This window comes from Stenella coeruleoalba (assembly GCF_951394435.1).
Source record: "Stenella coeruleoalba genome assembly, chromosome: 16".
NCBI lineage: Eukaryota > Metazoa > Chordata > Mammalia > Artiodactyla > Delphinidae > Stenella > Stenella coeruleoalba.
Genome location: NC_137162.1, coordinates 58,437,831 through 58,463,839, shown reverse-complemented (window position 1 = coordinate 58,463,839; position 26,009 = coordinate 58,437,831). Strand labels below are relative to the sequence as shown.

General features: G+C 34.6%; 1 protein-coding gene across 6 annotated transcripts in view; it reads left to right on the top strand.

The window, feature by feature from the left end:
- The window catches only part of ADK (adenosine kinase), a 502,280-nt gene that overhangs the window by 148,471 nt on the left and 327,800 nt on the right, over positions 1-26,009 (top strand). The gene's annotated exons all lie outside the window — the stretch shown is intronic.

Sequence of the window (26,009 nt, the reverse complement as noted above, 5' to 3'; positions counted from 1 at the left end):
TCCCCTACAGAGCATGCTTGTTTTCTGTTTCTACTTATTCAGATCTTTGTTATTTTCTTTTTCTACTTCCTTTAGGTTCAGTTTGCAGTTCTTTTTTTCTTACCTTCTGGAATAGATACTTGACCATAAAAAAATACATTTTTTTTATACATGGCAAAAAGTTTGCATGAAGTCAGAAGACAATTTACAAACTGATTAAAATAGTTGCCAATTAAATCAGAGTCCAGGTCCTACTTCTTTAATATGTAAAGAGCTTCTAGAAGTCAATATGAAAAGAGCAACAGTTACATATTAAAAATGAGCAATGTCTATGAACAGATAGATGATGGATACAAAAGTTAATATTAATGGCACTTAAGCATATGAAAGGATGTTCATCCTCTCTCATAAGAGGAATTCAAAATTCTGATAATTCTTATATATTGGCAAGGATATAGAGAATAGGCACTTGCATAATATGGTGGGGATATAAACTGCCACAACCTCTTTGAAGGCACAATTTATATTATTTATCAAAATTTTAAAAGCCCTTTGATCTGTGAATTTTATGTATGCATAAGGATGTTGGTTCTCTTATTAACTGTAAAAGCAAAAAAAAAAAAAAGCTTAGAAAACACCTATATGTTTATGTAGCTATGCAGTGGAAAGCTATGAAGCCACTGAAAAGAGGTAGACTGTAGGTGCTGGTTGTTACGGAACAAGCTCTAGGAAAGATTGGTTGCTGAAAAATGTATCTTGTTCAAAGAGTTTATGGGTGAAGTGTCTGTGTTTCATGTGTGCATAGTGAATTTCTGAAGTGCCAGTTAGTGTCAGTGCAAGGTAAAGGCTAAATGTTTGTTTTATGTTTATGGAATTGAATTGACTTCATCTTGTATTTCATACAGGCTATTCAGTATTTCTTTTAGTTATGTTGTATTTTCTCACTTATAAACTCAATGAAAATAGAAGATATGGATCATGTTATATGCTCATTATGTGCTCTGCACTGCCTGACATAATACATTGAATGCTGTACAGCCAATATTTTGTGAATGCAAAATAGAATTAGTTGACACTCAGACACTCATTTATTTTATAGTTTCAGAACCTGGTCACATATTTAGCCCCCTGTGGTAGATAGATACAACAGTCATTATTTTATTTTCATGTTTCAGAAGAGTGAACTGAGCCCAAGTGATTAAGTGATTTCTGTAAAGCAGGGATTGGTAAAGCCTGTGGGACAAATCTGTGCCATCACCTGGTTTTGTATGGTCTATAAGCTAAGAATGGTTTTTATATTTTTTAATGACTGGGGGGAAAAAGAATAATATTTTATGACATGAAAGTTATATGAAGTACAAATTTCAGTGTCCATAATTAAAGTTTATTAAAAGATATCATAAACATTCATTTATGTATTGTCTGTGGCTGCTTTCCCACCACTGTGGCTGAGTTGAGTAGTTGCAGTAGAGATTTGACGTGGTATTCTCATTGATTGCTTCATTCACACTGCTGCCTGACACACTGCACATCTCAGTGATGCAGTTGTGATTCAGTAGTATTTTAGGTGTCACGCATATTGCTGTGCCATACACTTTATTTTTCATTACTGTTCCATGTCCCATTACATCAAAACAAGAAAAGGAGAGAAAAGGGGGCTTTGAATCTTATGGCTTTAAGGGAGCATGGACTGTGGATTATTTTATTAAACTAGATGGTAAAACATTGTGTTTATTATGCTCTATTAAAAGAATATAATATACATTGCCATTACCAGGCTAAGTACTTACATTCCAAACACAGGAAAGCAACTCTCATAAAAGTTAGAAAATTTAAAATATTTCATCATAGCAGATTTTTTCCACAAGTACAAAAATGGTGAAAATGAGTTGGCAGTCAAAGTAAGGTGAGGAATGGCTCATTTGTTAGCCAAGCGAAGAGAGCCACTTACCAATAGTGAGCTAATTAAACTGTGTTTTTTTGTAGTAGCCAAAGAAATGTGTTCAGAAAAAATAAATTTGTTGAAGACTATTAGCCTTTTGGCAACAATAATTGCTTTAAGGATCTAGGACATTGGTAGCAACATCAGTAGTCAATTAAAGAAGAGGATAATGATTTTGACTGGTTTTCCTGACTCTTGATGAGTCAATAGATGTTTACTGAGAGTGTTCAGTTGTGTATTCAAAGAGGTAATGCTAAGTTTCAAATGACTGAAGAATTAATTAGCCTCCATGATAAGTGTTTGTAGAACAACTGCAGGCAAGATTATTTTCAAAGAAGTTGACAACATTATTTCAGTATAGTCTGAAGTAGAATATTAAGATGTGTTACAAATGATGGCGGTAAAAATAATTGTGGAACAGAGAAAAAGTTATTTGGACAAATATACAAAGTTTGTGAAAATGTAAAGTTTTTAAAGCCTATGCTTATTCATTGTATTATTATGATTACAAAATTGTGGAAAACATTTGTGTCTGTCATTTATTATTGAACCAGTAATATAAATAGTGAACTTCATTTGATTTCATGAAGAGAGAGTTCCAGTTTTTGTCAGAAATTTGAGCTATTTCACATGGCCTACCCCCGTAAGTTTGATAATTACAATTTTTTGACCTCATGGTCAAGATTCAAATTTTTCTAGACATGAACACGCTCGTTTTACTACTCTTACGGAACACTGAATGGCTTGAACATTACCTTTTGCTTCAGTCTTTATATTGTTTCTTACCGATATAATTGATAGTGTTTCTTAATTATGAGGCAAACCAGCTCTTATATGTGAAACTTATACCATGGTAGTCATTTGACAGCGACTGAGGTAGTTTGAATTACAAGTAGTATCAATCTGTATACGTCACATTCTGTCAGAAGCCAAAGCAAAGAGTGATATCTCCATTCACACACACATTTGTAGCAGATATATTTTCCAGGCTGAAACTACAGTTCCAACAGTATTTTTCAGACCTTGATGGAAGTGCAAAGAAACTTCCTTATTTCGGAATCTTCCAACCATGCAGTTGAGGAGCCTCTACCTAACCTTGAGTTAGAAGTGATTGATCTAAAATGTAGTGACATGCTAAAAGGCAAATATCAAGAGACCTCTGTAATAGAATTCTGTAAATGCCTTCTAAGTGATGAATATACTCAATTAAAATCATGTGCTTGTGGATTGATATCAGTATTTGGCAGTATATCTGTGTGAAAAGACGTTCAAAGTTGAAATATGTAAAATCTCATTATAGATCAGTGTTAGTAGGTGAACATTTGCAGTCATTTTTGAGGATAGCGAGCAGTAACTTTGAACACCCATTAAATGAAATGTTATTCCTCACAAAAGAATTAATTCTACTACTAATAGTAGACCTGAATTACCAAAAATTTTTTGGAAATTCTTTTCTCTTATTTTATAACTACCTAAATAATACTGTTATCATTTGTTTTTCTCTTTATCCACAAAGCCCAAAATATTTATTACCTGACTTTTTACAGAGAAACTTTTCTGAACCCACTCTCCCCCTGAAGGAATAATAGTATGTCTAATTAGAAACCAGTTATGCATTGAATTGATTGTCTTTTATTCTCATTTTAGAGTTCTTGCATTTAGAAAATACTAAAAATGTTCAAATTTGGAAAAGTTTGTTGTCTATGTAATGTAATTTAAATCTCTGAAGTGTTGGAAACAAGATTCATTCGTTAATTATGTCAGTAGAGTATATCCTATAGGGTTTCTTGCAACAAACACTCTTCTGTAGTAGCTGTCTAACTTTGGAATTCACAGCTTTGCCTTCTTTACCTTTTTTTGTTTGCTTTTGCTTCCAAATTGACTGATGACCATTGTTCAAAGTTTTTTACTTCTGAAATCCAGTATATACTGAAAAGGATTTTTATTCCACATTATGCTGAGTCTAATGCTGGCGGTTGTTTTAAAAAACAGTATGGGGACTTCCCTGGTAGTGCAGTGGTTAGGAATCTGTCTGCCAATGCAGGGGGCATGGGTTTGAGCCCTGGTCCGGGAAGATCCCACATGCCACGGAGCAACCAAGCCCGTGTGCCACAACTACTGAGCCTGTGCTCTAGAGCCCGTGAACCGCAACTGCTGAAGCCCACATGCCTAGAGCCCATGCTCTGCAACAAGAGAAGCCACCGCAGTTAGAAGCCTGCGCACTGCAATGAAGAGTAGCCCCCACTCGCCACAATTAGAGAAAGCCCGCACGCAGCAACGAAGACCCAGACGCAGCCAAAAATAGATTAAGTAAAAAAAAAAGAGTATGAATACCTCCTTCAAATTACTAAGCTTCATGGGCAGTTTTATTTTAAATTCTGTGAGAAATAAGAGTTTTAGGATCTCATATAACATGCCTTGATACATTCTATAATATATATATTGGTAAATAATCTTTTATGAAACAAACATTTACATTCATATCTTGATTCAAAAGAACAATACATCTTCAGATTTTTAATATAAATTAATCCATTTTTTCCTTACAGTAGCTTTCTGAGAGCTTATTGCTATCTCTTGAGAGTTTACATCTTTGACAAGAATATTTGTAATTTGAAGTCATCACCCAGTATTGTTCAGTTAGCAATTACAAAGGATTATTGACGGTTACCTTCTGGTTGCTGATCCTTTTAAAATCATTATATTCTCATGATTATTGTGTAATTAAGTCCTATATATTGAGCCCTAGTGTTTGTTTTTCAAGTTTTCTTTTATGGAGCATTTTTGTCTTTTGGTACTTTACTTCTGAATTATAGTTCCTTTTTTCTTTTTTTAAGTCTGTTTATATTCAATGGGATTAAAAACACACTTCCACTTTTAGAGCAGATTTATCATCTACCCTTCAGGCTGTTCTTTAACATGGAACTCTTAAGAATGAATATCTTAAGCTATTCCCCAGATGTTTTAAACTCCAGCAAACTTGTGGTTTTCTTTATTGGGATCTCTGTTGGTAGTATTCAGAAGATGAAAGAAAACATCTCCTCAGTCTCTAAACACTTTTCATACTGATTTTAGTGTCTTTTGCTGCAAAGACATGCATAAAATAAAACTTCCATACTGATAAATTTTCAGAATCCTTCTTTTAAAATGTAATATCAAAATGAGAATTGCATTAACAATAATGTAAAAAATAATATTGTGTGTTGCATGTGCTTTTGAATCAACTTTGTTATGTGATTCGTTTTTGGTTTTTTATAGCTGTGACATTTGGTCAGTTGTTTAACGGGTCATGCAATAGATTTTATTCTTCATTACTTAGTAGAGATTGAGGATGTTTTGCTTCAAGTGTTTTTCCGAAATGTTGGGAGGTTTAAATTTAAACTTTTAAAGATGTCAGTCATTTAGTTCTTTTTTTAGAGGGCAGCCAAATTGCAAATTCTTTGAAAAATCAGCAACTAAATTATTCCTCCATAGTTATAAAAATAGTTGGTAACATTTATTGAGTGCTTACTATGTTCAAGGCACTGGCATAATACTCACAACAGAGTGGTAATGATTCATACTAATTGAAAGAAAGATAATAAAGAGTTAATAAATGAAAGAGTGAAATATTGCACTACAAACACAGGGGCTTTTCTCTTCTTGAGCCTGTTGTAAAGGAAGCAAGTAGGAGCATCTTATCTGATTTCAGTTGTTTAGAAATAATCTGATTTTTTTCTCACCAGGTAACATCATATCTAAGTGTTAACCTAAGGTTTATGTCTTATAGTTAAATTTCTCTCTAATAACAATGTTCTACATTCTTTTTTTTTTTTTTTTTTTTGAGTTCTTTTGCCTTCATAGCCCACCTCGTGTCTAGTAGGTATCTGGGACATAGGCAAAATCACAATCAATGTCAATATTGGGTTCTTTTAAAAAATATTCAAGAAAAACTTAATTTCCTTAAAATGTATACAGGTTGGTAATATGTACCTTAAAAATCCAACACCACCAGCAGCAGTAGCAAGAAGACTCTCATTTAATCCTTCCAGAGTTCATCCATCCATTTATTTATCAAACTTTTTTTTTGGTGTGTATGTGGCATGTCAGGCACTATGCTTAAATATTGTGGAATGCAAAAACAGATAGGGTCTTTAATACCATGTTTTATGAATGAGGAAACCTAGTCTTAAAAAATAAATTACTTGCCCCATGTCAGACTACTAGATGAACATGAAGTTAAAGCAAGGTCTGTCTATACCAGAGCCTTTGTTTGAGGAACACTGCCTGTCCTGATGCCTTGCAGTGTAAAATCATATTTTGACCATATCGGTATCAAATTTGTCTTATATGTCCTTAGTAAGGAATTTGACTATGCTGGATGGACCTTCCTTCGTCCCTCCCTCCCCTCCCCTCCCCTCCCCTCCTCCCTACCTCCCTCCCTCCTTTCCTTCCTTCCTTCCTTCCTCCTTTTCCTCTTAAATACTGATATTCCACCTAGTTCCACCCTCTGGGTTCTTCTCATTTGTCTGGGCATGGATTTCTTTGGCTTTGTAATATTTGGGTTTTTTGAGCTTCTTAAGCCTGTAAGAGTGTGTCTTTAATCAAATTTGGGAAGTTTTAATAATAAGATGTTATTTCTTCAAAACTTTTTTCTGCACTGCATTTTTTCTCTTCTCCTGACACTCTCTGGTAACATAAATGTTAGATCTATTAGTATTATTTCATAGGTATCTGAGTATTTGTTCATGTTAAAAAAAATCATTTTTCTCTCTGTTGTTCAGACTGTAACATTTTTATTGATCTGTCTTCAAGTATACTGAGTTTTAATTCTGTCTTCTCCATTTTGCTTTTCAGTCCATCTAGTGAGTTTTAAATTTTCACTTATTTAATTTTTATTTGGTCTTCTTTACATCTTGTATTTCTTTGCTGAGTCTTTCTTTTTTTCCAGATATTTCAAGAGTTTTAGTAGTTTTGGTTCCCTGGAGTTCTCCTCTTTGGTCCTCTAGCCAGAGAGCCGGGGCTTTATTTTCCCAGTTCTGCCACAAACTTCCATGACTGAGACTTGTCTGGGGCTAAGTAATAGGAAGATATAGAGAGAATATTCTAGGTTTAAACTTACTCAATAAATTCTTAAACTCATATATCAAATTATTCAGTTCTAGATGTTTACTCTTTTTTATAATTTTAATCCTCTGTTGAAATTCTCCATTTTTTCATCTAGTTTATGCATTCTTTTCTTTACTTCCAGTATCTAAATCATTTTGAAAACGTTTTCTAGTTTTGTTTTATTTTTAGTTTTTAATCAAATTATTTTGCCTCTTTCCATAACTATCAGTTGTTATTGTTTGCCAGACACTTTATATAAGAACTGTTGATCCTTCAGATTGTATATTCTACCAGAGTGTTCACCCTTTTGTATACAAGGCTGATGTGGAGTGACAGGAGAGCTGATCACTTTAATAAAGTTAAGGATTAAAGCTAGGTCAAAGTTGATTTTTGGTTTTGATAGATTCAGTCTACACTGTTTGCCTCTGTTTCTAGAGCTTGACTCTCTAGGACTCTTAGTTTAGACCACTGGGTTCTTTGTCACATCAGCTGTGTGAAACAGTCCACCAGAGCTGCCTTCAGAGGTTTCTAGCTTAATTCTTCATCCTTCTGTACAGCACACCTTCAAAATTTGGCAAATAGCTCAAGTGGGAGACTGACATTATAAAATTTGTTTTTTAAAAACTGAAGTGTAGTTGATTTACAATGTCGGGTTAGTTTCACCAGTACAGGACAGTGATTCACTAATACATATATTCTTTTACAGGTTCTTTTCCCTCATAGGTTATTAAAAAATATTGAGTATAGTTCCCTGTGCTATACAGTATATCTTTGTTAGTTATCTATTTTATTAATAATAGTGTGTATATAATAATCCCAACCTTCTAATTTATCCCTCCACCCCCTTTCCCCTTTGGTAACCATATGACATTTTGTTTTAGACACTCAGTTTCCAATTTTATCACTTTAGTACTATGTAATAACTAAAATTCCAACTTTTTTTTTTAACCCCCTGGCCCTCCACCTCCATACCATTGTTCTGCTAAACCCAAAGTCTGAATTTTAAGCTTCTAGATATAACCAGGATAGATACATGTCCTCTCCCAGTCCCCAGCAGAAGAGTGTCTTAGTTTTTATTCTCCACTCTTCCTAGGGATTTCATTTCCTGCCTATCATGTTTTTAGTTCCTTTGCTCTTGGCCTTTGTTTTGTAAGCACTGCCAAACTGGGCAAACTTTCTGGTTTTTAGGTGATTTGGGTTAACCCTCTTAGCTTACATTTGATTTTCAGAATTCAGCAGATGTGTTATGGGACAAACCAGCTGTGTGTTTGAGGTCCCTGAAATGTCAAATTTAGTCTTTCTAGCCTCATGCTGCTGAGTACAAATTTGGACAGGTCAGGCAGACAGCTACCAGGGCTGGCCTACCCTTTGAACAGTTCTGACCTCCCTGGAAATTTATTCATTTGGTGCTCGTTGCTTCCATAGATCTTTTCTACCTTTAATGATTTATAATTTGCATGACTTTTCTAGTTGTTGTCAGTAGGAGTGCTGCTTATGACCCACTATATGGTACTCAGAATCAAAAGTTCTATATATTATGTTTGGATAAAAGATTTAAATGTTTGAGTGTTTCTGATGAGTGATATATTTTCTTTTTTTTTTGCGGAACGCGGGCCTCTCACTGTTGTGGCCTCTCCTGTTACAGAGCACAGGCTCTGGACGCGCTGGCCCAGCGGCCATGGCTCACGGGCCCAGCCTCTCCACGACATGTGGGATCTTCCTGGACTGGGGCACGAACCCGTGTCCCCTGCATTGGCAGGCGGACTCTCAACCACTGCGCCACCAGGGAAGCCCATGAGTGATATTTTTTATAGTTGTGTAGAGAAAAATGATTAATTATTGCTTGAATACTATCCATATCTGTTACATGTGTTTATAGAATTTTTCAATCAGAGTAACTAAGGCCCATTATAAACCATGTATTCTGTGATAGAAATAACAGCCAAAACCAAAGCAGTAAAGGAGGGAAAAAGTATAATTTGTGTTTTGGAACTTCCTGTGGACATATGGATGACATTCTAGGTTTATCAAGAGACTATTCATCTCATTTTGAGAAACACTGTCTTACAGTATTTCTCTTTTCCTTATATGTGGCTGTTTCTTGTATAGTTTAATAGTAAATATCAAACAGTTTTACTGTTTAATGAAAATTATACTTTGGTTTAGTGAAATTTTGTTGTGTGTTTTTATAATGAGTAGGAACTTAATACATATGCTGTACATCTGAATTTAGGAATAATTCATTTTATCTTAATCATCTATACTTATGTACAAAGTACTTTTCAACAGTATATTTGATTATTTCATGTGCAAAAACTTCATCTTCAGAGTTATAAATGGGAATAATTAAAAACTAAAACATTTTAGAATTGAATAAGGACTTATCTAAGCAACACATGCTTAAAACTGCTTTCTTATCAAAGAAAATAAAATTAGAGGTTGGAGAAATACCTTTAAATTACAATCCTTATGAACTAATAGCTTAACCCTGGTTTTGAATGACTGTTACTTTTTCCATCTTTTAAAAATATGCTTAAATATAAACACATGTGGGAAATGTTCTTTTGGCTTTTATCAAACTGACATTTAAGTGAATTTTTTTGAACCTCACTAAACATTTGTGGTAAAAGATTTCAAAGCTTTGAATCTTTCTATTTGCCTATGGATTTTTTCCCCCTGTGTTATTCTATTAACATTTGGTCTTAATAAGTATAACCTGTTTAGAATTACTGATGTTTTTTCATTTATTATTTGTTTAGATGAGAAGTTTAGGAAAGAGCTTCATCAAAAACCCTACTTGGCAGTTATGAATGCTTTCTTAAGGAAGTTAAATTTTTTGAGTTTTACTCTAAAGATTTTACTTGTGTCTTATCCCTAATATGTCTTCTTTATGAAGTTTTCAAAATCGTTGATGTTTGGTTTCTGTGCCATGATGTTAGCACAATGTGAGATCTCCTTTATCTTATGATGTACGATGAGCTCTCTCTCTCTTTTTTCCCTCCAAGACTGGGGTAAAAGAGGCTGTAGTTACTGTGAAAGTGGGAAGCAATTGCCCTAAGATAGAACTAGAAGCTATAAATGATGGTTTTATGGACACTTTCCTATTGATATTCTTTCTTATATTTTACTTATAAGAACTTTTATTTTTCTTTTGCTTAAGGATGATTGGTCCTACATTAGGGTAGAATCATGAAATCTTTCTCATTTGTTTAATATCAGTTAACTAGAAAAATTACACATTAAAATTTAAGGAGCTATTTCTTTTCTTTGATTTCTTCTCTCCCATTATTTTTTTTTCCTTATCATTCTTCCTTTTATTTTTCTAGCTTTTTAGAATGATTTTCTGGATGCATCTTAAAAACAAGCCCCCAGCTGCCTTTTTATTAAAAAGTAATTCATTTAGTTTTGGGCCACAAGGTGTTTTATTCTAAATACTCTTATTTTTATTTTACATGATTTTAATTTTTCCTTAATTTTTGGATGGATCTCCTAGTCCTGAGTCTACTAGTTACTAATTGTGAGAAATTCATCAAAAATCATTTAACTGGGCTTAGAGGATAAGGAAGGTGAATTTACTCATTCTTCTTAAAACAAGGTACACAAATAGAATCACACGTAACCTGCACTTCAGAATTGCTAGGAGACAGATCATACTAAGAACTCAGATTTCTTATAAGTATTGGAAGAAACATCGTGTTGCAATAGAGCAAGCTCTTACTTACTCCTGTACATCTTTACCTCTGGAGAGCAGGGGTGGAGGGTGGAGGGCCTTAAGAGCCTATGAAAGAGAAGGGAGAGATGTAGAGAATGTAGTTCAAGAACAGACCCAATCATTCCTGAAAAGAAAAAGTCCAACGTTCCAGACCTGTGTTTTAAACATGGAGTAGGATCAGACAGGCCCTCTCACCAGTCAGTGCGTCATCCCCAATCCATTCCAGTTAGATTTCTCTTTTTGCACTTTAAGTGGCTTGCCTGGGAAAGCCACTGGACCCTGTCCTGATCCTTAGAGCAAGGGATCTCATTGTTGAAGAGAGAGAGTTTTGGGCAATTTCCTTTGGTGCCCCCCTAGATAGTATGTTCTTTTTGTAATTATTATTTAGTTTTAAATTTTATTTATTTGTTTGTTTATTTATGGCTGCGTTGGGTCTTTGTTGCTGTGAGTGGGCTTTCTCTAGTTGTGGCGAGCGGGGGCTACTTTTTGTTGCGGTACGTGGGCTTCTCATTGCAGTGGCTTCTCTTGTTGCGGAGCAGTTGCTCTAGGCATGCAGGTTTCAGTAGTTGCAGCACGTGGGCTCAGTAGTTGTAGCTTGTGGGCTCTAGAGCGCAGGCTCAGTCGTTGTGGTGCACAGGCTTAGTTGCTCCATGGCATGTGGGATCTTCCTGGAGCAGGGCTTGAACCTGTGTTCCCTGCATTGGCAGGCGGATTCCTTTTTTTTTTTTTTTTTGCGGTACTCAGGCCTCTCACTGTTGTGGCCTCTCCCGTTGCGGAGCACAGGCTCTGGACGCGCAGGCTCAGTGTCCATGGCTCACGGGCCTAGCCACTCCGTGGCATGTGGGATCTTCCCGGACCGGGGCATGAACCCGTGTCCCTTGCATCGGCAGGCGGACTCTCAACCACTGCACCACCAGGGAAGCCCGGCAGGCGGATTCTTAACCAGTGTGCCACCAGGGAAATACTTTTTTTTTTTTTAATAAGTCAGGTTTATTGAGGTATATTGAGATATACTTGACATAGAGTAAAACTCACTGTTTTTATATGTAATATTCTATGAGTTTTAACAAATGTATACCATTGTGTAACTGTCACCAAATTAGGACATTTCTGTTGTCCTCCAAACTCATACTTCTTTGTAGTCAATTTCTCCTCTCTGATTTCAGTTCCTGACAATCACTACTCTGATTTCTGTCCCTATAGCCTTGCCTTATCCAGAATGTCAAATAGATGGGATCATATTGTTTGTAGCCCTTTTATGTCTGGCTTCTTTCACATGGCATGATACTTTTGAGATCCACCCATGTTCTTGAATGTGTGGATGTACCACAGTTAGTTTATCCATTCACTAACTGATGGACGTTTGGGTTATTTCAAGAGTTTGATGATTATAAATAGGACTGTTATAAACAGTCACGTACTTAAGTCAGCTGGTAAGTATATGTTTAACTTTTTTTAGAAATTGCCGAATTGTTTTCTGAAGAGACTGTAGCCATTTTTCATTTCTGTCAGCAGTGTGAGTTTCAGTTATGCTGCACCCTTGTCAGCACTTAGTATTGTTATTTTTTTTAAAGCCATTCTAATAGTTGTATCTCCTTATGGTTTTAATTTGGATTTCCCTAATGACTGTGATGTTAGAATCTATGCTTATTTGCTGTCTGTGTCCTTTCTTTGGAAATGTTTCTATTAATCTTTTGCCCAATTTTTTATTGGATTGTTTTCTCATTATTGAATTTTGAGAGTTCTTTATGTATTCTGGATAGTATATACTTCTCAAAGTTAATATTTATAATAAATGTTGCAAAGTATTTTTATAACAGTAGGTATATTTTTGAAATGGTAGGTCAGTACTGTTTAAGTCATTATGAATTATGAACACTGCTTTAGCACCCTTAGTTGCTAGGTTCCCTATGACATATTCAGACTGAGCATAGGTTGTCAGACATGTCAGGAATTAATATTATATAATATGAAAAATATCATTGCTTGGTAAGTCACTTTTTTTAGGAATGTTAGAGAATAAAAAGTTTATATTTCTAAAGTTTTCTTTTAAAATTCTCACATTTATATCTTTGGCATTTGTCATACCAGTTTACATCATTGATTGGGTAATTTATTTAGAGTTAAAAAAGAGGTATATTTGGAAGAAATTTCTTAACCTAAAAACCGAGCGATGATACGAATTAAAAATGCCCTACATTCTAAAACTTTCTTTAGATCTGACAAATTGAACTAGATGATGTTTGATCCTCAGATTACAGGAATAAGACTTAGTTTTTCATTCATATCCTTATGTGTGGGTCACAGTCAATGGAATTAAGAGTACTGTGATTGTTTTTCTAAGGTATAGTGAATATGCATTGTTATAGTATCATCTTCCAATAAGTACTGTTCTCCTTACTCTTCACACTCCTGATTTTCTTTACTTGTGTGTGGCGGGTATTCTTTATTCTTGAGTGCTAAATTTTCTGAGCAGAACATAATATATCCCATTGGATATATTATGTTAGACTCTGCTTGTGTTTACTTCTTACAACTCATTGAAAAATCATTCACTATTTGTTCCTCACTCTAACTTTGTAAAGTAGAAACTAGTTGGAAATTTTATGAAACAAACAGTACACTATGTTAACAAGCAGCAAAATGTAGATGCTGTCTTCAGTATAGCATCATAATTCTCTTCCATTAAATTTTTCAGTTATTGACTTTCCCATAACGTATCTGACCATGTTGTAGTTAGTATAATAATTCCTGTTTTTGAAAAGGTGAATCTCTTTGTAGTATATACTATCCTGCATTTATTTCCATTAATACTTGTGGCTTGACTTAAATGCCAGAATGGCTTTTATGCTAAAGGATGGATTATGTTAGCTAAGGATGGATTATATTAGCTTGCCTATGTTTACTTTGGTCATTTAGTCACTGCCCAGCTGTTCCACAATTAGAAGCTCTTGCTGCTGCGAGTAGCATGCTTATGATCATCAGTATTATTATTATCTTTATCAGAAGTCTGTGCTATCTTTTTTTCAGTTTATTTTATTGAAGTATAGTTGATTTACAATGTTGTGTTAATTTCTACCGTATAGCAAAGTGACTGAGTTATACATATATATATATATATATATATACACACACACACACACACACACATTCTTTTAAAAAATTTTGTTTTGGAGCTTAGCTGCTTAACAATGTCCTATTAGTTTCTTCTGCACAGCAACTTGAATCAGCTATACATATACATATATACCCTCTTTTTCTGGTTTTCCTTTGCGTTTAGGTCACTACAGAGCATTGAGTAGAGTTCCCTGTGCTATACAGTTATGTTCTCATTAGTTATCTCTTTATTATACATAGTATCAATACTGTATATATGTCAATCCTAATATCCCATTTCATCTCACCCCACCCCCCCTTGGTATCCATACGTTTGTTTTCTACGTCTGTCTTTATTTCTGCTTTGCAAATAAGATCATCTATACCATTTTTCTAGATTCCACATATATGCGTTAACATATGATATTTATTTTTCTCTTTCTGACTTATTTTACTCTGTATGACAGTCTCTAGGTCCATCCACATCTCTGCAAATGACCCAATTTCATTCCTTTTAATGGCTGAGTAATATTCTATTTTGTATATGTACCACATCTTCTTTATCCATTCCTCTGTTGATGGACATTAAGGTTGTTTCCATGTCCTGGCTATTGTAAATAGTGCTGCAATGAATATTGGGGTGCATGTGTCTTTTTGAATTGTGGTTTTCTCGAGTATATGCCTGGGAGTGGGATTGTTGGGTCATATGGTAGTTCTATTTTTAGTTTTTTAAGGACCCTCCATACTGTTCTCCATAGTGGCTGTATCAATTTACATTTCCACCAACAGTGCAAAAGGGTTCCCTTTTCTCCACCCTCTCCAGCATTTATTGTTGTAGATTTTTCGATGATGGCCATGCTGACTTGTGTGAGGTGATACCTCACTGTTTTGATTTGCATTTCTCTAATATGATGAGCATCTTTTCATGTGTTTGTTGGCCATCTGTATGTCTTCTTTGGAGAAATGTCTATTTAGGTCTTCCACCCATTTTTTGATTCGGTTGTCTTTTTGATATTGTGTGCTATCTTTTAATAGACTTTAAATTTTCATGTTCGATCATTTTCATATGATACTTTTTCTGTGCATACTACCATTCTGAGGTATGGTCTAATACTAAACTAGGATTAAAAGACTAGTATTTAGTCATTGCTTTCCCTACCACATTAGTGTTTGAAATCTTCTCCACTCTCTTGTATTTTACTTTTCTTCTCAGAAACAAAACAGATATATAGATAGCTTTCATATTATTGTCAAGAATTATCAATTGTTTATAAAGTATTTAATAATATGTGATATGAGAGTGGAAAGCATTACTTAGAATTTAAATTCTCCTATATACTATCAGCACAAGTATTAAAAATTCTTTATAAGTATATGGTATATTGCTTTCTGCTTTTTCCATAAGGTTAGTCTTCCAAGAAATTCTGAACTACATTCCAGTGACATTCATTTTTATTTAAAAGTTTTCTTTAATAAAAATACTTCCATTTTAAAATGAATATAAATACATGATCAGATTGTAGAAAATATCGAAAAGGAAAAGGCTTATGTCTAAAATGCTGAGGGGCTGTTAATGTGGTTCTTCTGTTCATTTTTGTTAAATTCTAACGAAAAATACTGAACATGTTGAATACCTTTTTATATTCTGATAATCTCTTTGAACAGTAAATATAAGAACATCCCTTATTATATTTTGATTTTCATAAACTACAAATGTTCATTTCTTACATTTTGTGTTCTTTCGACTTTATCTTAATTTGCTACCTATAGTTTCAATGTCATTTTCATACATTTGTTTATTCAGTCACTCTATTTTAATTGTATCATCATAAGCTGCCAGAATTCCTTCCTAGAATAGTACAGCATATAAACAATTATATGAACTATATTATATTCTATCCAATGATAATCATTATAATTTAATCATTCCACTATTTTTGAATATTTTGTTTTAAACTTTATTATATCTTATGGTAATATGTTCAGCTCTTGCATATAGCATTATTTATGATTTGGATTACTTCCTTAGAGTAGAGTCCTAGAAATGGATTTTTATGATAATAGTATATAAAAATTTTTGTGATTCTTGATATGTATTGCTAAATTACCTTCCAAAAGAGTTCTGTCACTAACACTGTATGGTTATATCAGCTTTTTCACATCTCTAGTAATGCTGAGTATTAATAGTTTATACTCAACCAATTTAATGTGCAGAAATCTGTTTACATGTTTTTGATTACTAGTGAACGAAGCTGATTCTTTTTCAACATTTATCATTTTTCTTTTGTTTACTGTTCATTTTTCCATTTATATGAGCCATAATAGTTTCTTTTTCTCATATGAGAATATTAAAATAGTATTTTAAAAATATTGAATCAATAAATTCATTAAAAGTAAATGTTAAAATATATAAAATGATAATTAAAATATTTTAAAAATCTTTTGGGTAAAGATAACCATTTTTCATATTTGTTAAACAGGTTTTATCCTTTATATTTCTAGTTTTTAATTTGTTTGATTTTGCTTTTATTTAGAAATGCTTTAAATATTTTTGTTATCAAATTTGTTGTTCTTATTCTTTGTTTGCTTTTGTCAACTGCAAACTCTCATGCAGAAGTTTGATAAGCACTGAATCCAGTTTTCTCTGGCATTTGATTTAAGTAACGTTGCTCTGGAATTTTTTAGCATCATAAAAGCTGCATACTTTATTAATTTGAGCTTCATAAATCCTACCAGATTGCTGGTAGGAAAATGTATCAGCTACTGCTCTTTCAATTGTGTTTTTGTTTGTTTGTTTTTGGCTGCACTGGGTCTTAATTTCTGAACACGGGTTTTCTCTAGTTGCGGCGAGCGGGGGCTCTTCTTCGTTGCGGTGCATGGGCTTCTCCTTGTGATGGCTTCTCTTGTTGCAGAGCACAGGCTCTAGGCACACGGGCTTAAGTAGTTGCAGCACGTGGGCTCTAGAGTGCAGGCTCATTAGTTGTGGCGCATGGGCTTAGTTGCTCCACGGCATGTGGGATTTTCCTGGACCAGGGAACGAACCTGGGTCCCGTGCATTGGCAGGTGGATTCTTAACCACTGTGCCAACAAGGAAGTCCCAGTTGTGTTTTTTGATTGAGGTGTTTGATATGCCAACTCCATTCCGACAGAGAAGCTCAACCAAATGAAGAAAGTAAGAATGTATCTATAAAGTACTAAAGTTGCCACGCATCTCTCCCTATAGAAAAAATCACGTACTGGAAATATATAGAAGTTCTCTGCAAATTATAAAGATATCATAAACTCTGTCATCACTAAACAACTTAGAAAATAAGGTTTTTATATAATTAATTATATCCCTGCAAAGCTGTAATCATGGTTTTGAGACTTATTAATGTTTTAGCCTGAACTTTTTTGTTCTTTCATTAAATATACACAGTCCTTCATCTTTTCCTAGCATTTTCCACTGTGTACACTGATGGTTTTGACACAGATAATGTGGACCATTCATACACAAACCAGAGATTTTGTATCAACTAGAAAAGTGTGTAGAGAAAATGTGCCGAATCCATGCAAGAGATTAAAGAAAATAAATTTTTCCTCAATGCAGTTAGTTCTGTGAACAGAAAATTTTCTGGGTTTGATAATCAACTACTTAGGAGTTCCCTTTTTTTTAATATGATTTTTCTTCTCTCCTGTATTTCCTAACTCCATCCAACTGATAATCCGAAGTAGAAGTCTCAGAATTGTTTTCCCTCTGCCGTATCTTTCACCTCCAGTTATTTATCTGATGTCTTAAACTTCAGAAATGATTCCTTAGCTTGATCACTTCCCGGTAGCCCCTAAACTCAGCATCTGATCTTAGGTATGAACTTTTCCAAAGGTTGGCGATCTGCCTCTTTTTATTCTACCCTGTCCTCAGAAGAGTGCTGTCATCATTAAAAAAAAAAAAAAATCTGCCTTTCACACTATTAGGAAACAGATGTTAAAAATTCCTAGTTGCCTACTGAAGAATGTCTAAATTGATTAGCCTAGTACAGAGAGTTTTGTCTGTTTTTACTATTTTACCTACATTACCTGTAACTTATTTTCTGAATATGTTTTCGTTTTACCCCTACCGTTGAATATTTTTTCTCTCTTATTTGTCAAATTATTGTTCAAATGTTAAACTTTCCCGGCCTCTTTCATTCAGAAACACTTACTTCTCTGCTCTGTGTTTTGTTCTGTATGTAGTTCTATTTATATAATTGTATGGAAAGTTGCTCTTTTCTTCCATCGTAAGATGAAGTAGATTTTAAAATGTTTTTATTAGAAAACAATTTATATGCTTATTATACAATCAAAACAAATGTATATAAGATCCATAATTGCTTGTACTTTGGAGTGAACCACTGTTAACACCTTGGTTGTAGTCTTCCAGGTCCTTTTTACTACACATGTGTATTGGATAATTTTGTTTGCAGTATACCTATATATATATTGCACTTTTCTTGGATTATATTGTGCATATGTTTTGGTTACTTAATATTTCTAAATTGAAATATATGAATATCTATCAGTAGTATAAGTCTACAACATTTAAAAATATTTAACTCTTTAGTAGAAGCAATGCATACACACAGTAAAAATAAATCGAAGTGAAAAATTAAGCATTTTTCTCTAAGACTTCCAGTTTTCTGGAATGGACTTACCCTATCATTCATCAGAATTCATCAGGATTTATTAGGCCAAAATTTGGAATAAGACTAATTTGCCCATTGATTCTCACTGCTATTTATTCTCTGTGCATATTATGCTGGAGGTTCTAGTGTGTGCACTAAGGCAGGAAAAAGAGGAGAAAACATTTTTTTCCTTATTCACAAATTATGACTATATATGTGTGGCAAAAACAGAAGAATCATTGCTGTTAATTAGAGATGTTGGCAACTTGATTGGATAAAAAAATTGATGTAAAGACTATATTTCTAAATACCAGCAACAAATAAAAATTAGGTTTAAACAAATATCATTTACAGTACTGTTAAAACATAGGAAGTATGAAGTCGTGACTATAAGAGATGAGCAGGATTTATGGCACAAATTATGAAACTAATAGATGTTAAAGACCTAAATAACTATACTGTGGTATATACCGTAATCATGGATTGGATAGTTGTTGGGGGCGGGGGCTTGCTTCATGGATCTTAGTTGTGCCCCATGTCGGCTACAAGTGGACAATTTAATATTGGAAAGATATCACTTTTCCTTGTGTGTGTGTGTGTGTGTGTGTGTGCGTGTGTGTGTTGTGTGTGTGTGTGTGTGTGTGTGTGTGTATATAAAATTGCAATCCTAGTCAAAATTCTGACAAGTTATTTTTTGGAAATGGACATCTAGTTGTGCATTTATGTGGAGGTCCAAGAGGGCCAAGAATAGTCAAAGCACTCATGAAGAACATGAAGAGAGCACTTGTCCTTCCATTAAGACTGATAAAACAATAATATCTAAACAGAAATGGAATTTTTGCAGGGGTAGGCATATAGATCAATGAGTCAGAATAAAGAGCCCCCCCCTCCTTCTCTCTCTCTCTCTCTCTCTCTATACACACACACACACACATATAGTTGTCTGTCTATTTGTCTGTCTGTCAGTCTTTGGTAGTGGTGATGGTCATGGTAGTTACACAAGCGCTGAATTTCAAAATACTGTTTTAAAATTGTATATTTATTTCAGGTACCTTTAAGAAATTTATAAAAAATAAAACAGAGCTAAAAATGAAGAAACAATTTAAAAAAACCTTCCCTTCTTCTCCACTCCATACAGGGGCAAACACTAACAGGTTTTTTTTTTTAAATTAAAAAAAATCAATTAATTTATTTTTGGCTGCGTTTGGGTCTTCGTTGCTGCGTGTGGGCTTTCTCTAGTTGCAGCGAGCAGGGGCTACTCTTCATTGGGGTGTGCAGGCTTCTCATTGCAGTGGCTTCTCTTGTTGCGGAACACGGGCTCTAGGCGTGGGGGCTCAGTAGTTGTGGCTCGCGGGCTTAGTTGCTTCGCGGCATGTGGGATCTTCCCGGAGCAGGGCTCAAACCAGTGTCCCTTGAATTGGCAGGCGGATTCTTAACCACTGTGCCACCAGGGAAGTCCAACAGTTTGTTTTTAATAGTTTACTGTTATAAATATAAATAATGTAGTTATGCCCCATTTTTTGAATTAACAGTTACTTATCTATTGACTCATCTGAAAGCTGAAGAATATAGTGCACATACACTGTTTTTTCTCCTTTTTCCTGCCTCATTGTCTTACTTATGTTATTTTAGATATTTTAATTTTTCTACTGACTTATTTATTTGTTTATTTATTTATTTATTTTAAAGCTTAGGGAAAGTCAAGAGACTTCTTTGCAACAGGATGGAAATTTTATTTTATTTATTTCAAATAAATAAATAAATTATTTTTGGTTCCGTTGGGTCTTCATTGCACACGGGCTTTCTCTAGTTGTGTCAAGTGGGGGCTACTCTTCCTTGCGGTGTGCAGGCTTCTCATTGCGCTGGTTTCTCTTGTTGCAGAGCACAGACTCTATGTGCACGAGCTTCAGTAGTTGTGGCACACGGGCTCAGTAGTTGTGGTGCATGGGCTTACTTGCTCTGCGGCATGTGGGCTCTTCCCAGACCAGGGATCAAACCCGTGTCTCCTGCATTGGCAGGCGGATTCTTAACCACTGCACCACCAGGGGAGTCCCGTGACTTTATGACTTTAAACAGTTTACTTAAAGCCTCTTTTTAAAAAGTTGGTCATTAACACGAGATACTTGTGGACTCTTTTCAAATGAAGGAATGAGAATAAGAAAACTTTTCATCTCTCCATTCTTCCATCTTCAAATGTCAGTGTTATAGATGATGTTTTTACAATCTGTTTTATAAGTATAATTAAATGTTACATATTTTATCTCTGCATAGATTCAAAAGTTGAAAACCAAACAAAACATCATTACTGAATAACTAAGTAGATATTTTTCTCTGTAGAACAAAGTAGTGTGATTGAATCAACTCTTAGAAGAGAAAATACAATCCTTTGTTATTAAAATTTGGACTATGTAAGGGAGAATTTTACATGAAAAAAATATAATAGACCCTCATTTAAATTTCTTTCAAAATACTTACACTTTTCCAAAGTCATACACAGTTGTCACTTTTTCCTTTTTTTTTTAAACCCCATGCAATTTTTTTTCTTCCTCCCTTTCTCCTTTCCTTTCTTTCTTTCTTTCCTGGCCGTGCTGCAGGGCTTGTGGGATCTTAGTTTCTTAGTTCCCCGACCAGAGATTGAACCCGGGCCCTCAGCAGTGAAAGCACCAAGTCATAACCCTTGGACCATCAGGGAATTCCCCCTTATGTTTCTTTCTGATTTATACACCAGCATAGAATATAGTAGTTCTTTGTCTTTTAGCTTCCTGTATTAAGTCTGATGTTATTCTGATTCTTATTCCTTTTTATGTAGTGTGTTATTTTTCACCCCAGAAGCTTTTAAGGGTTTCTCTTAATATGAGAGTTCTGAAATTTAACAAGGTATGTCCAAGTATGGATTCCAGTCCCTACTTCCAAGTATAATTGCTTGGTGTTTAGAGATATCTGAGTATTTTATATATATATATTTTTTCTCTTTTGACGACTTCTTTTTTTCCTAGTGTTTCTTTCTTACCCTTTATTATCTCTGTTCTCCTTTTCTGTCATTCATGTTAAATGGATCTTGGACCATCTAATTCATTCTCTGTTCCTTTTAAGTTTTCTTTCATACTTTTCATCTCTTACATTTTTGATCCAATTTCTGGGTATTTTTCTTAATTTGAGTTTCGTTCTCTTCATCTTTTTAAAATCTGTGTCCATTTTAATTGCTTAGGTCATTGATTCAACTATTAATTTAAAAAATTCAATGGTGGTAAAGTTAATTTATAGCAACTCTGTTATTCTCTAATTGTTCTTTTGTCATATAACTAGACAGGTAGGTTTCCCCGAATTGTCTCTGAGAAAAAACTAGGCAGAAAGTGAAAAACAGTGTGAGAGCTCCTCAAAAAGTTAGACTTAGGGTTACCATTTGACCCAGTAGTTCTACTCCTACGTATATACCTAACAGAAATGAAAATGTTATATCTGCACAAAACCTTGTACATGAATGTTCCTAGCAGCATTATTCCCAATAGCCAAAAGATGAAAGCAACCCAAGTGTCCATTGTTGGATGAAGGGATAAACAAAATATGGTATATCTATAATGGAATGTTATTCAGCAATAAAGAGGAATAAAGTACTTATATATGCGTAGCATATATGAATCATGATAACATTATGCTAAGTGAAAGAATCCAGTCAACAATGCCATACACATATATATTATTCCATTTATGTAAAATGTCCAGAATAAGTAGAAATACAGAAGATAGAAAGTAAATTAGTGTTTGTTTAGGTTGGGGGAAGATGATGTAAGATTGGGTTTTGATAGCTAAAGGGTATGGAATTTCTTTTTGAGTTAATGAAAATATTCTAAAATTGATAGTGATGATGGTTACAGAAGTATAAGTATATTTTAAATGATCAGATTGTAGGCTTCATATGGTTGAATTGTATGATATGTGAATTATATCTCAATAAAGCTGTTATCAAAAAAAAGAAAAAGGCAGGCGAGGAATCTACACAGTTGTTAGATAAAAGAGGACTCTTTCATGACAGATTAGAGCATTTAAACAGATCTGACTCTTGTGGGTAAGGTAGGAGTGGTTGGGCAGCTACCCTCGTGTACCAAATACAGTATTTAAAGAAATTGCTCTTGCTGTTATGTCTCCTGTCACTGCTTTGTCAATTCTGTTACATTAGCTTTCTGTTAAATTAGAATTTGTTATTTCTCAAATTCGTTGTCTGTGCATGGCATCTTTCCTTGATTTGTGGTGCTGTTATACTTTTGTTCATTTTCATATATAAAAAACATACTTTTTGACATTCAGTCAGATTTGGAAGGGGAAGCAAGCATATGCTTCCTCTTCCATCTTGAAATGTGAGGTTCTATAATTTTTATACCCCTTGAACTAATTTTACATATAATATTAATAAGCAAAATTTTGGTTTCTGTAGAAAACTCTTAGTTGACTGGAATGAGGAGAAATACACTGATTTCTATGTGTTTGTAATTAACAAGTAATTCTGAGATTGCAGTTCTGAATTTGACTAACCAGTGAGTTGTATGTGACCTTTGTTGGACAGTCTGCTCAAATACTTTATGCCTCACTTTCCTTGTTTGTTAAATAAAGGCATTCTGTTTATCCCTTTTAGTTTTAAAATTGATCATGTTTACAGTTGACCCTTGAACAACATAGGTTGAACTGTGTTGGATCCACTTAATACGTGGATTTTTTTTTCAATAAATATAGTTTACAGGTCTTTAAGTGTGGGGAAAAGTTTGTGTTTGGTTAGAGATCACAGTACGTGGAATCAAAAGAACTAGAGTTTGAGTCCTGACTTTATCCAAACTGCTTTAGCATCCTGCCCTTGGGTGAGTCATTTATCAATTCCTTTATTTTTGAGGCAGAGATAACTGTTCCCGAGTTTTTCCACAGAGGGATGGGGGATTGGTGTGTTGACACCCTTCTTCCCCTTCTATCCTGCCTGAACAACTCGCAGTGGAAGAGCTTCACATAACTTTTACAGTCTGCCTTCAGTGTCCATGGTTTTACATCCATGGATTCAACTAACTGTGGATTGTGTTATACTGAAGTATGCAGGTATTTATTGAAAAAAAAATTGAAAAATATAGGAGCTAATAGTACCCACCTCATAAAGTTGTGAGCATTTTAAAAAATGATGATTTGGATAAAATGTTTAAAACAATAACTTTTGGCACACATAATAAATATTATGTAAATGTTAGCTGTGGAATCTCACCCTAAAACGTCAGAGGGTTCTGAAATCCTGTAAGTTTTAGAAAAACTGAATAATAGTCAAACAGGTTTCTTTGTTTCAGATATCTCAATGCCTTTAATATGCTGATATGCACTATGAAAATTCAAGATGGAAATAGAGTACACACATTTCCTACACTTATTTGATCACATAATCCTTTTTCTCTAGACCGTCTTGCAAAGCTAGTGTTCTTTTTATTTATTTTTTATTTTTTGTGGTACGTGGGCCTCTCACTGTTGTGGCCTCTCCCGCTGCGGAGCACAGGCTCCGGACGCGCAGGCTCAGCGGCCGTGGCTCACGGGCCCAGCCACTTCGCGGCATGTGGGATCTTCCCGGACCTGGGCACGAACCTGCGTCCCCTGCATCGGCAGGCAGACTCTCAGCCACTGCGCCGCCAGGGAAGCCCGCTAGTGTTCTTTTTAAACCGTAATAGTCTAGAACCATATTGGTCCAGTAAGGTAGCGGCTAGCCTTGAGGTTATAGATACTCAAATTTAAGTTAATAAAGTTAAATAAAATTTAAAATTTTATTTAAAATAAAACTCGTCAGTCACGCTAGCCACCTTTCAAGCGTTCAATGGCCACGTGTGGCTAGTGGCTGTCAAACTGGACGCACAGATACAGAACATTCCCAAAGGAGTCAGAAAGTTCTGTTGGATGGTGCTGGTAGAATTTGATAACAAAAACTAAGTAAACGATAGAGTATATAGTTGGTTTACTGTAATTTTAGTAGCTATAATAAATTTAGGCCCATCTAGTTCTTCCCGAAATATTATAGTTATTTGATTCTTAGTCATTGGAAGAAATTAATGATGATGGAATGCAGAAGACTATAACTTAAGGAAAGTTCTTGAGAAAGTGAGAAAGGATGGTGTTGCTGTAGCAACAACAAACTGGGTGGCCTACATCAGAAATTTATTCTCTCAGTATTCTTGGGAGACAGAAGTCTGAAATCAAGGTGATAGCATGGTTGCACTCCTTGTGACCAGCCTAGGGGAGAATCCTTCCTTGCCTCTTTCAGCTTTTGGTGGGTGTTGGCATTCCTTGGCTTCCTTGGCATATGGCCATATCACTCCAATCTCTGTCTCCATCTTCACCTGGTCTTCTCCTCTCTGTCTTCTCTTTTGTCCGTTGTAAGAAGACCTGGCATTGGATTTAGGGTTCACCTGGGTAATTATGTCTGCAAAGACCCTTTTTTCAAATAAGATTACATTCACAGGTTCTGGGGGGACATATCTTTTTGGAGAAATTGGCTTTTGAAAGTGGAATGGCCTCAAACGAACATGGCAGTTGATCACTGTATGTTTACTTTGTCTATTCATTCTTCCTCTCTCCTCCAATCTCTCATATCACTCTTAGTTGTTACATAGTTCAGAAAGTAATTAGAAGAGAACATTTCCTAAACTACCGCAACTAGCCACCTATCTGCATCTGGGACTGTGTACTTTGTTTTCTCTCCTGTTAGTATTAGGTGAATATTATTAGTGGTATACAAATACTGCTGTTAACATTTTGGCAGGTTTGCTAATTGTGTTTATTGGCATCTTAGGGTTTTATAGATGGGATCTGAAGGCAATTGGAAGTATGGAAGTGGGTATAATAACTGTGTTTTTCCTACTCCTAATGTAACCATTTCTGTATTTATCTCTTTTTATATTTTGAAGTTCTGTGAAATGTTTAATTTGAGTAAAAAGATCTACTTCCATACTTAAAAATTTAAAGTTTTGAAAATACTTTCCAAGAGTGGCATCTTTTTTGAATACTCTATTCACATCCCAATCTCTCTCTTCTTTGACTGATCTTCTGTAGCACTTGCTGTCTACGTTGCATACATTTTGTTGGTTGATAACTTGGTATTTAAAATTTTTCTTTTTCATGTGTATTCATCCTTTTGTTCCCTCCAAGGTCGTAAATCCTTTGAAATTAAAGTCTATACGTATGCCCTTTGGTTATCTCCGACAGCATCTAACATGTTAGAGACATGTAGTAGGGAATATTGACTTATGATCTGGATTATTAAAATGCTATGTAGTTTGAGACTTATTAGAATCAATATCCATAGCCCGTTGTCTGGGTACATGTAATTTAGGGGTTTATATGGATCATCTTGTATGAAAAGTTTTATGTATAGTTAGTATATGTATTTTCCTGAAGAGAAGTTCTCTAGCTTTTATCAGATGCCAAAGTAATGACGTATCAAAGGTTTAGTTCATCTCTCTCTGTCCCTATATTTGGCAGATACAGAAATTGTGTCACTAAGCAACTTTCCTAGAATCATACAACCCAATGTAATTTC